Genomic DNA, 11,105 nt, shown 5'->3' on the forward strand with positions numbered 1-11,105 from the left:
AAAGCTCAGGAGTGACAAAGTAATTCAACAGCAATGTGAAAGACTGACAGCATAACAAAACACATGAAAGTTCCGTGATATAAACCAAGCTTATCACATAAAAATAATTTTGAACTGTTCCTAAATACAATACACATATTACTGTTGTATTGCTTAAAGTGAATATGAACCTTTTTTTGTAGTATTTGAGGTCTGAAAAAATATAGTTAGAAAAATCACTGGAAGAGATTCAGGGTAATGTTCAAAAAGTTTATTCTTGCAAGGAGCAACACAGGCGAGAAAAAGCTCAGCATGGTTGCTCAGAGGGCACTAAACAATAGACAAGAAATAAACAACATATTCCAATAAATATAGAGCGTCTTTTCTGTTATTTTGACCTGTTTCGTATTCCAGTTTTCGTTCTCTGCAAATAGAAACAATGTTTTTATTTGAATTTTTGTTAAAACATATTGTTAGTAGTTCACAGAGTGAAACAAAATGATCCTTTTACCTCCACAGCTGTATTTAATTCTTTGTTCTTCTACGCCCATCTTAGCAGACATATGCCAAATAAATCACTTTGATCTGATCAAGTACCACTGTGGTCACAGATTGTACCCATAGTTATTTTTCATGGAAATATGATGGAGCATCAATCATGCTCTAACCTTAATCGCCTACTTTAGCTGATATCACCCTACCTGCCAATCAACCCACACGCAAGAAACATTTTCTTGCACTTTTTATTACCTGTATGCAATCCAGCCCTAGACAGGAAGACAGAAGGATGAGGAGCAAGAGTTGGTAGGGAATACTTGGTTTTAAGGACTCAAATTATGACGTTTTTGTTGCTGTTGCTTCTTTTAATCAGTTTCCATACAAATACACATATAATTTTTACACAAACACACATCATGGTACCAATCAACCAGCACCACAGGCCAGTTTGCTGTGTGATCCTACAGAGACCAGTTTAATGCCATCATGCTATTTCCACTGTAGCGAACACCTTAACCTGTAATATCTTCAGAGCGTGGATATCAGAATGATAAAAGAATGGAAACCCTCTCTCTGTATGAGGGGTTGTCAATGCGTGAAGACATTTGTTTGTCACAGGATCATAGAACGACACTCTTCTACCGTGACAGTCCAGCGGCACTCTTACTCTCTGAAGCTTCTTCTCAACTGTAAAGGGAGTGTTGGGATTCCCTGGAGATATTTATGATCCCTGTGCCACAAACACAAGACATTATCTTCAAAAAAATCTCCTGTCCTTGGGTTTGTTGCTGTGGTTAATCCAATAATCCAGTTTGAATTGTTCCCAGTCTCCACATCCCAGCAGTGTGTTCCTGAGGTAAAACCCTCTGAACCAAGGACACGGGAATGCTTCAATCTCGCAGGATTTCTTGGAAGTAGTTGCGAGGTCCGAGTGCTTCTCAGACTTGTCAGATCATCAGATAGGATAAGATATGAATTTGCAGTGTTGGGATCCAGAATCACGGGGGCTGATAAAATAATTTAAAGTTTTTATTTCATGTTAATCAAACCTACATAACCTATATATAGTATTGGTTTGCTAACGTCCCAAATAAATGACACGTGCAAGATGCAGTTCAGTTTAATCACCCATGCAGTTACACATATGAAGTGACCAGATGTGTTAAGCATTTGGTCATGACACTAAATATTCACCTTGATGTGATCAATCGTGCTATCGTGCTCCACTTTCATTTCTTCATCATGTTTAAGCTTCTCTTTTCAGGCCTTCAGTGCAGTAGTGATTTCCTCCTTGAATTTAAGGTTAAAACGTGTTTGCATATTCATCTAAATAAAACATTGATGTCTGAGAGTAACTTGTCTTACCTTGTATGATGAAACAATTTCATTCATGGGGTGAAATGTGTGATTGACATGTTTCTGTGAATCTCTACACTCTAAACAAACAAGCTCTTTATCCTCCAGGCAGTAAAGTTTGATTTTCTCATCGTGTCAACTGCAGGACTCCTCAGACACAGAGGTCATTTGAATGCTCCTCTGTAAAAATGCCTCACACAAGTTTTTTAATGCAAGATCACAAATGAGGCTTATCTCTTGAGGATTTTCTCCTGCGGACAGGACAGTCTTGAGTATTCATCCCTCTCCTGAATTGTTGGAGACATTCTTTACACAAATTATGACCACATGACAGAAAAACAGGATCCTTGAAGATTTTGTAGCACACGGGACAAGTGAGGTCTTCTTCAGGTTGTGAATCCATTCTCTGTTTTTACAACAGCTCAACCTTCCCACATTTTATTTCATTTACTTCAATTTCACTTGACTTTTATTTCACTTTTTGAGATTTTCCAATAAATGCAAGTGGTTCTTTTTTAAATCTGTTTTAAGAGTTTTCCAAGTCGAGTTCCAAGAAACTCCCAGAAACTGGGAAGACAATCAGTGTGGCAGGAAAGAGAGAAATAATAAGAGTCATTTAGGTTTAGCATTATTACAAGATTTTCTCTAAGATTGAGAGAATCATAATATCTATGTCATGAAATCATAACAGGGTTCTTCATGGGCCATGTCCTGTTCAGGATTCTGCCATATTTGGTCAAATGTTTTAATAATATTGCCATGCTATTACTGTATTACTAATGTATACTTTGAGTTAAAACATGTTTCGCTTAAATATGCAATATGTGTAAACAGTGCTCATAAACAGCTGTAGCCCCGCTTGCAATGAATAGATGCTTGGACCCGGAAACTGTATTCCTCACGTCACCATAACTATAGTACACCACGCAGTTCTTGAAATAAAGACTTTGCGAGTTAATATGGTTGAACACTTACATTAGCGCAACGAGTTTATAGCTAACGTTAGGTAAACAAACAGTAACAACCCCAAAAATAACGGTAACGTTAGCTAAACACAGACATGAGATAATGTCACACAAATTTAATTTTAAGTAAAGACAAAAATAAATAGTCACACTTACAGGTTGTGATTCGGTGGAGTTTACAGGTCCAAATAAAGTTGGTATTGCAACATCTTTTAAGGAAAGACGTTTAATGTATCCTGCAGTAAAGGCGCCAAGATTGATGAAGCAATCTTCGGTAAAATGACGCGCGCAAAGTAAAACGTTCGGTTTATACTCCTTTGGTGTCNATGGTGTCATTGAGCCATGTTTCTGTGAAACACAGCGCAGCGGAGTTGGAAAAATCTTTGTTTGTCCTGGTGAGTAAGAGTATTTCGTCCATTTTGTTGGTAAGGGAGCGGACATTCGCCAGGTGTATACTCGGCAGCGGGGTCCTAAATCCGCGTCGTCGGAGTCTGACGAGCGCACCCGCTCGCTTTCCCCGCTTGCGTCTTTTAGAGCGTTTGTACAGAGCTGCCGCTCCTCCGAGTAAAATGTCCAATAAGACGTCTGAATTTTCAAAATTAGGGAAAAGATTGATAGAAGGGCATTGCTTAATGTTAAGCAATTCGTCCCTGGTAAAAGTGATTAAAGAAGAGTAGCTTAAAACAGGAAAAACAAACAAAAAAGACATAAGTACTAGAGCACTCCAAACCGAGGCAGCCATCCGCGGCGCCATCTTGAATGTCAATAAATAAACCTGTCTGGCTGATAACCCTTGTCTGTGAGTCTCTCTACCCTTACAAGTGCATCAATTCAAATGGTTCTGAGAGAAAGAACCAATGAAAAGAGCCTCTGCCAATGACCTCAGACTGTGTGTCCGTACAGATATGTGTGATATATCATATATCAAGATCTCTGATAGTTTACAGTCGTCACAACACATCAGAACTCATCTGATAGCAGCCAGTCGTTCATTCAAACGAGACATTCAGTGACATCAACACATTTTTACCAGAAACACAAGCTGTTAAACTCCCAACACCGACAAAGTCCTGGAGCTCCTGACAGGGTCACATCAGTGGCAAGTGAACAACACACACACACATGACATGAAGAGTATTGTGTTTTATTGTACATGTGTATACATTACAGACAGTCATATAGAAATACTTCAGTGTCTCTGTGTGAAATAACTGTGAAATAACTCATTCTAGACTCCTAAAATCTGTTTCTTCTTCTTTTCTACAGTTCAACCTGTCAAACTACTATTCTGATGATGTGTTGTTATAGTGTCGCTTAATACAGTATTTTAATCATGCATCTACAAACACTACTGCAGATAAATACACAAAAGTCTGTCAAATATACACAAATAGACATGAAGATACACAGACAAGTGAGAATCACATGAAAACACTTGACACAGCCGTGAGTCTACTGTCCATTATGATGATGGTTGTGTTGTTCTGGTTGTGTATCGTACAGAAATCTGATGTGTGTCTGATCTACGACAGCAGTGAAGAGACGGCAATACATCAGCAGCATCAGTCCTCATGAACAAATACAATAAACAGTCAGCCAGAGGATTCAGTTACAGCAGACATTCAGCAAATCTATAGACTTTTAGAAATGACAAAGTTTTCCTAATCTCATTATTAGTGATATTATTAATAAAACACACAACTGAGAACGGGAGGATGATAAACGTGTAACTGAGCAGCACGAGGAACAAAGTGCCCAAAATCATTCTGCGTTTGTGAGACGTCAGTGATATGGCGTGAGAAAGACCCCTCCATGTACCAACAAAACACAGAATGATCACTGGATAGGGGCTCATACACGCTACAGACTGCCAGAGATACAGACGAGATGGTCTTATTGTCGCAAAGATCAGAGGCACAAACCAGATGAGGAGAGAAATCAAACAGGAGGATTTCAGTGTCTGGTGAGTTTTGAACCAGATAGGATGAGACACCAAAAGATATCTTTCAAACGCCACACATGCCATCAAATACACTCCCACAATCAGAGAATATCCATGTGCAGACAACAACATCAGCGTCCAGTCCCGTGTCATTAATATGAGACAAATCATCTGTATGAGATCTGAAAGAATCAAATGAATCACAAAAACTGAAGCAGCTCGACGAGACTTGATGAGAAAACACATCGCATACAGAGTTAAGAGCATGATCGGAATCTCAACCGCTGAAAGAGTCCAGACGAACACTGAACGAGCCAATGGCTGTTTGTCACGAAAACTCCAAGATAACTCCATCTGTTTACGTATCAGTGAATCATTGGACCAATCTGATTGGTTGTTGGTGATGTTGTAGTCTGTCATGATGTCTGATTGATGGTGGTGATGTTGTGTCGTGTCGTGATGTGAAAGTGTTGAGAGTCGGCACTGAAATAATAACAAACCTGTGGTGAGTTTGACTCTGTGAAGAAACATGTTTCACAAACACAAATACACATTCATGTGTGACTGATGTTTACACACAATATCATGTAGTTGATTACAGATTTGGGATGAGGTTCAACAAACAACAACACAACAATATAATAGACAAAAACTGTAGAAATCCAAACTTTAAGATTGCTCATCAAATCTGTGTAAGATAGTCACCGCAGTTGGGATAAAAGTCTTTTTCTATCTGGTGTTTTTCATCAAAGCTTCTTTCTTTGCTAAAACATCAAAACTCCTCAATTTCAGCAAGAAAACAAAAGCGTTTTGAGTCCCGTCTGAATATTTATCAAAGATGAATTGAGAATGAAGGTCTAAGCCAAAGTATTGAAGAGATCTCACCTGCTCAATCTCTTGTTTTGATCACTTTTCAGGTTTTCAGGTTTTCTATCCTTTGTCCAAACTACAAAAAAAGAGAAAATTAAAAGACTTTCTAGTGATTGAACATCCTTCACACATCCCACCAATGCATATCATCTGCACATTTCATCAGATCACTAATATCACCCGTCATCTCATTTATAAACACTTTCATTCAGTCAAAGACAAAGAACATTTAATCACGTGTTTCACATCAACTCTCAGAGACACTAGAGATTAAAACACAGACAGATGTGATGAAGATGATGATGATGATGATGATACCTGGAGTCAGATTGTGATGCAGATGTTGTTCAGATGATGATGATGATGATGATGTTACCTGGAGTCAGATTGTGGCTTCACATCCATTAATGCTCAGATGTTGTTCAGATGATGATGATGATGATGATGATGATGATGATGTTTATAAATGAATGAAGACTTGATGAGGAGCTGAAATAAAACACAATAAATAATTACATTTGACTTGATTTCATACATGATCTTCTCAACACACTAGAAATAGAGATGAATGAATATCCGATCTACAGATCAGACAGACAGATGTGGTGATGATGATGATACCTGGAGTCAGGTTGTGATGCAGATGTTGTTTATGGGCTGTTGGTGGGTCTTTTATAGTCTGACTGAACTCAAACGTCACATCAGATGGAGAGCGATTGAGTCACTTAATGACACGAAACCTCAAAACTGCATTAAACATCATCATCTCTGTGTAGTGCAGATGAAACCGCACGTGTAACACAGCATTTATCAAACCAAACACATCAAGACATCAACAAGCAGATTTCAGAAAGATGTTGGATGAATCTGAAATGCAGTCAGTGATTTACTCACAAATCTATCACAACATGTTTCACAAACAACAAAACAACATGTGCAGAACAAAAGTGTTTCTTCTACTGTATAAGAAATATTGTGTGGTGATCAGATTCATGTGTTTATTAAAATCATATCATCTGTATTTACACTTTCACATGATCTCATCTCATTGATCTTAAAGAAGGATGTTGACTCATATACTGTAGAATATCATCCACTGATACTGTCGGCTCATCTCAAAAATACACCATGAAGTGTGAAATAGAATTGAAAAGAATTTGATGTATTTTATTATGAACGTCATGAGCACTTTGATAAAGACTGAGACACTTTATATGTCACAGACATTCTACAGAAATACAGTTTCAATACAACTATCAAATGTCATTTTAACAAATGTGAACTGATAAATGAGTAATTATGTCTAAACTCACAGAACTTTCACCTGTCTGACCTAAAAACAAATCAAATGTTTAAAAAACATAACAATGAACTGAACATGAAGAGTCATAAAGCAGATACTGGAACTATAAACCATCTCCTCTATTAGAATTGTGAAAACTGAGGTTTCTGTGTTTGATTTTCATGCATTTTTCATCAGTGTTTGTTCATTTTACACGTCATCTTGTTATTAGTTTCATCCATTAGGGTTTAACCTCAGGATCTGTGGCTCATCTCTGTCTACAGAGCTTTCAGAGTGACACTCCCTGTTGACAAAACTGCAGATGCTGGGTTAGGTGTGTTTTGATGCTGGTTTGTGCTGGTTTAAGCTGATCATGTGCTGGTTTAAGCATGGTTGGCTGGTTTAAGATGGTCATGTGCTGGTTTAAGATGGTCATGTGCTGGTTTAAGATGGTCATGTGCTGGTTTAAGATGTCATGTGCTGGTTTAAGATGGTCATGTGCTGGTTTAAGATGGTCATGTGCTGGTTTAAGATGGTCTGTGCTGGTTTAAGATGGTCATGTGCTGGTTTAAGATGGTCATGTGCTGGTTTAAGATGGTCATGTGCTGGTTTAAGATGTCATGTGCTGGTTTAAGATGGTCATGTGCTGGTTTAAGATGGTCATGTGCTGGTTTAAGATGGTCATGTGCTGGTTTAAGATGGTCATGTGCTGGTTTAAGATGGTCATGTGCTGGTTTAAGATGGTCATGTGCTGGTTTAAGATGGTCATGTGCTGGTTTAAGATGGTCATGTGCTGGTTTAAGATGGTCATGTGCTGGTTTAAGATGGTCATGTGCTGGTTTAAGATGGTCATGTGCTGGTTTAAGATGGTCATGTGCTGGTTTAAGATGGTCATGTGCTGGTTTAAGATGGTCATGTGCTGGTTTAAGATGGTCATGTGCTGGTTTAAGATGGTCATGTGCTGGTTTAAGATGGTCATGTGCTGGTTTAAGATGGTCATGTGCTGGTTTAAGATGGTCATGTGCTGGTTTAAGATGGTCATGTGCTGGTTTAAGATGGTCATGTGCTGGTTTAAGATGGTCATGTGCTGGTTTAAGATGGTCATGTGCTGGTTTAAGATGGTCATGTGCTGGTTTAAGATGGTCATGTGCTGGTTTAAGATGGTCATGTGCTGGTTTAAGATGATCATGTGCTGGTTTAAGATGGTCATGTGCTGGTTTAAGCTGATCATGTGCTGGTTTTAAGATTGATCATTTATCTGTTTTTAAGATGGCCCTTGGCTGGTTTAAGATGATCATGTGCTGGTTTAAGATGGATCATGTGCTGGTTTAAGATGGTCATGTGCTGGTTTAAGATGGTCATGTGCTGGTTTAAGATGGTCATGTGCTGGTTTAAGATGGTCATGTGCTGGTTTAAGATGGTCATGTGCTGGTTTAAGATGGTCATGTGCTGGTTTAAGATGGTCATGTGCTGGTTTAAGATGGTCATGTGCTGGTTTAAGATGGTCATGTGCTGGTTTAAGATGGTCATGTGCTGGTTTAAGATGGTCATGTGCTGGTTTAAGATGGTCATGTGCTGGTTTAAGATGGTCATGTGCTGGTTTAAGATGGTCATGTGCTGGTTTAAGATGGTCATGTGCTGGTTTAAGATGGTCATGTGCTGGTTTAAGATGGTCATGTGCTGGTTTAAGATGGTCATGTGCTGGTTTAAGATGGTCATGTGCTGGTTTAAGATGGTCATGTGCTGGTTTAAGTGGTCATGTGCTGGTTTAAGTGGTCATGTGCTGGTTTAAGATGGTCATGTGCTGGTTTAAGATGGTCATGTGCTGGTTTAAGATGGTCATGTGCTGGTTTAAGATGATCATGTGCTGGTTTAAGATGGTCATGTGCTGGTTTAAGCTGATCATGTGCTGGTTTAAGTTGATTGATCATGTGCTGGTTTAAGATGATCATGTGCTGGTTTAAGATGATCATGTGCTGGTTTAAGATGATCATGTGCTGGTTTAAGATGGCCATGTGCTGGTTTAAGATGGCCATGTGCTGGTTTAAGTTGGTTCATGTACTGGTTTAAGATGATAATGTGCTGGTTTGAGCTGGTAATGTGTTGGTTTAAGATGATCATGTGTTGGTTTAAGATGATCATGTGCTGGTTCTTCACCAGTTTAAACCAGCACATGACCTGCAGATTAAAGCAGCACAAACCAGCAAAAAGCATGGATGTTGTCTTTGTGCAGTGGCAGTGGCTATGTTTCTTATGAGATTACCCAGTTGAAATTTGAAGAAATATTGTTATTGGGTTGTTAAGTGGTGACGTGAGGAATACAGTTTCCACATCCAAGCATCTATTCATTTCAAGTGTGGCTACAGCTGTTTATGAGCACTGTTTACTCATATTGCATATTTAAGCGAAACATGTTTTAACTCAAAATATACATTACAGTCACCAGGCTCACGGAATTTCCGACATCAATATTTGAATAAATTATGAAAAAGAAATTGCTGACTGGCCATGTGGGATTTCGTAGCGAAGATAAGAGTTACGATCTCGGTTTCCGATAGTTTTAAAGCTTGACATGAAAGTATATTAACATTTTGTTGTTGTTTGCCTATTGCATCTTATTGAGCATTTGGACCCGGAACCAGTAGCCTATATGACCTCCCATATGGTGGTGCGTGACATCAGGCTTATCAACCGGATAAGAAATCATAATATTAAGATATTGTTATTATGAGATTTTCTCTATAATTATATATATTTACAGTAATAGCATGGCAATATTATTAAAACATTTGATCAAATATGGCAGACTCCTTGCTTCCATAGAAACCTAGCAGGAAGTGACCCATGAAGAACCCTGTTATGATTTCATGACATAGATATTATGATTCTCTCAATCTTAGAGAAAATCTTGTAATAATGCTAAACCTAAATGACTCTTATTATTTCTCTCTTTCCTGCCACACTGATTGTCTTCCCAGTTTCTGGGAGTTTCTTGGAACTCGACTTGGAAAACTCTTAAAACAGATTTAAAAAAGAACCACTTGCATTTATTGGAAAATCTCAAAAAGTGAAATAAAAGTCAAGTGAAATTGAAGTAAATGAAATAAAATGTGGGAAGGTTGAGCTGTTGTAAAAACAGAGAATGGATTCACAACCTGAAGAAGACCTCACTTGTCCCGTGTGCTACAAAATCTTCAAGGATCCTGTTTTTCTGTCATGTGGTCATAATTTGTGTAAAGAATGTCTCCAACAATTCAGGAGAGGGATGAATACTCAAGACTGTCCTGTCCGCAGGAGAAAATCCTCAAGAGATAAGCCTCATTTGTGATCTTGCATTAAAAAACTTGTGTGAGGCATTTTTACAGAGGAGCATTCAAATGACCTCTGTGTTTGAGGAGTCCTGCAGTTGACACGATGAGAAAATCAATCTTTACTGCCTGGAGGATAAAGAGCTTGTTTTTTTAGTGTGTAGAGATTCACAGAAACATGTCAATCACACATTTCACCCCATGAATGAAATTGTTTCATCATACAAGGTAAGACAAGTTACTCTCAGACATCAATGTTTTATTTAGATGAATATGCAAACATGTTTTAACCTTAAATTCAAGGAGGAAATCACTACTGCACTGAAGGCCTGAAAAGAGAAGCTTAAACATGATGAAGAAATGAAAGTGGAGCACGATAGCACGATTGATCACATCAAGGTGAATATTTAGTGTCATGACCAAATGCTTAACACATCTGGTCACTTCATATGTGTAACTGCATGGGTGATTAAACTGAACTTCATCTTGCACGTGTCATTTATTTGGGACGTTAGCAAACCAATACTATATATAGGTTATGTAGGTTTGATTAACATGAAATAAAAACTTTAAATTATTTTATCAGCCCCCGTGATTCTGGATCCCAACACTGCAAATTCATATCTTATCCTATCTGATGATCTGACAAGTCTGAGAAGCACTCGGACCTCGCAACTACTGTACTTCCAAGAAATCCTGCGAGATTGAAGCATTCCCGTGTCCTTGGTTCAGAGGGTTTTACCTCAGGAACACGCTGCTGGGATGTGGAGACTGGGACAATTCAAACTGGATTATTGGATTAACCACAGCATCAAACCCAAGGACAGGAGATTTTTTTGAAGATAATGTCTGGTGTTTGTGGCACAGGGATCATAAATATCTCCAGGGAATCCCAACACTCCCTT

The 11,105-nt window shown here is 38.5% G+C and overlaps 2 pseudogenes; one reads left to right on the plus strand and one right to left on the minus strand.

Annotated features, from left to right (window-relative positions):
- Positions 1-1,140: 1,140 nt before the first annotated feature.
- Positions 1,141-2,236, minus strand: LOC130571662 (zinc-binding protein A33-like; annotated as a pseudogene).
- Positions 2,237-10,034: 7,798 nt separating this feature from the next.
- LOC130571664 (zinc-binding protein A33-like) lies at positions 10,035-11,003 on the plus strand (annotated as a pseudogene).
- The last annotated feature ends 102 nt before the right edge of the window (positions 11,004-11,105 follow it).

This window comes from Triplophysa rosa, linkage group LG20 (assembly GCF_024868665.1).
Source record: "Triplophysa rosa linkage group LG20, Trosa_1v2, whole genome shotgun sequence".
In the NCBI taxonomy this organism is placed as follows: Eukaryota; Metazoa; Chordata; class Actinopteri; order Cypriniformes; family Nemacheilidae; genus Triplophysa; species Triplophysa rosa.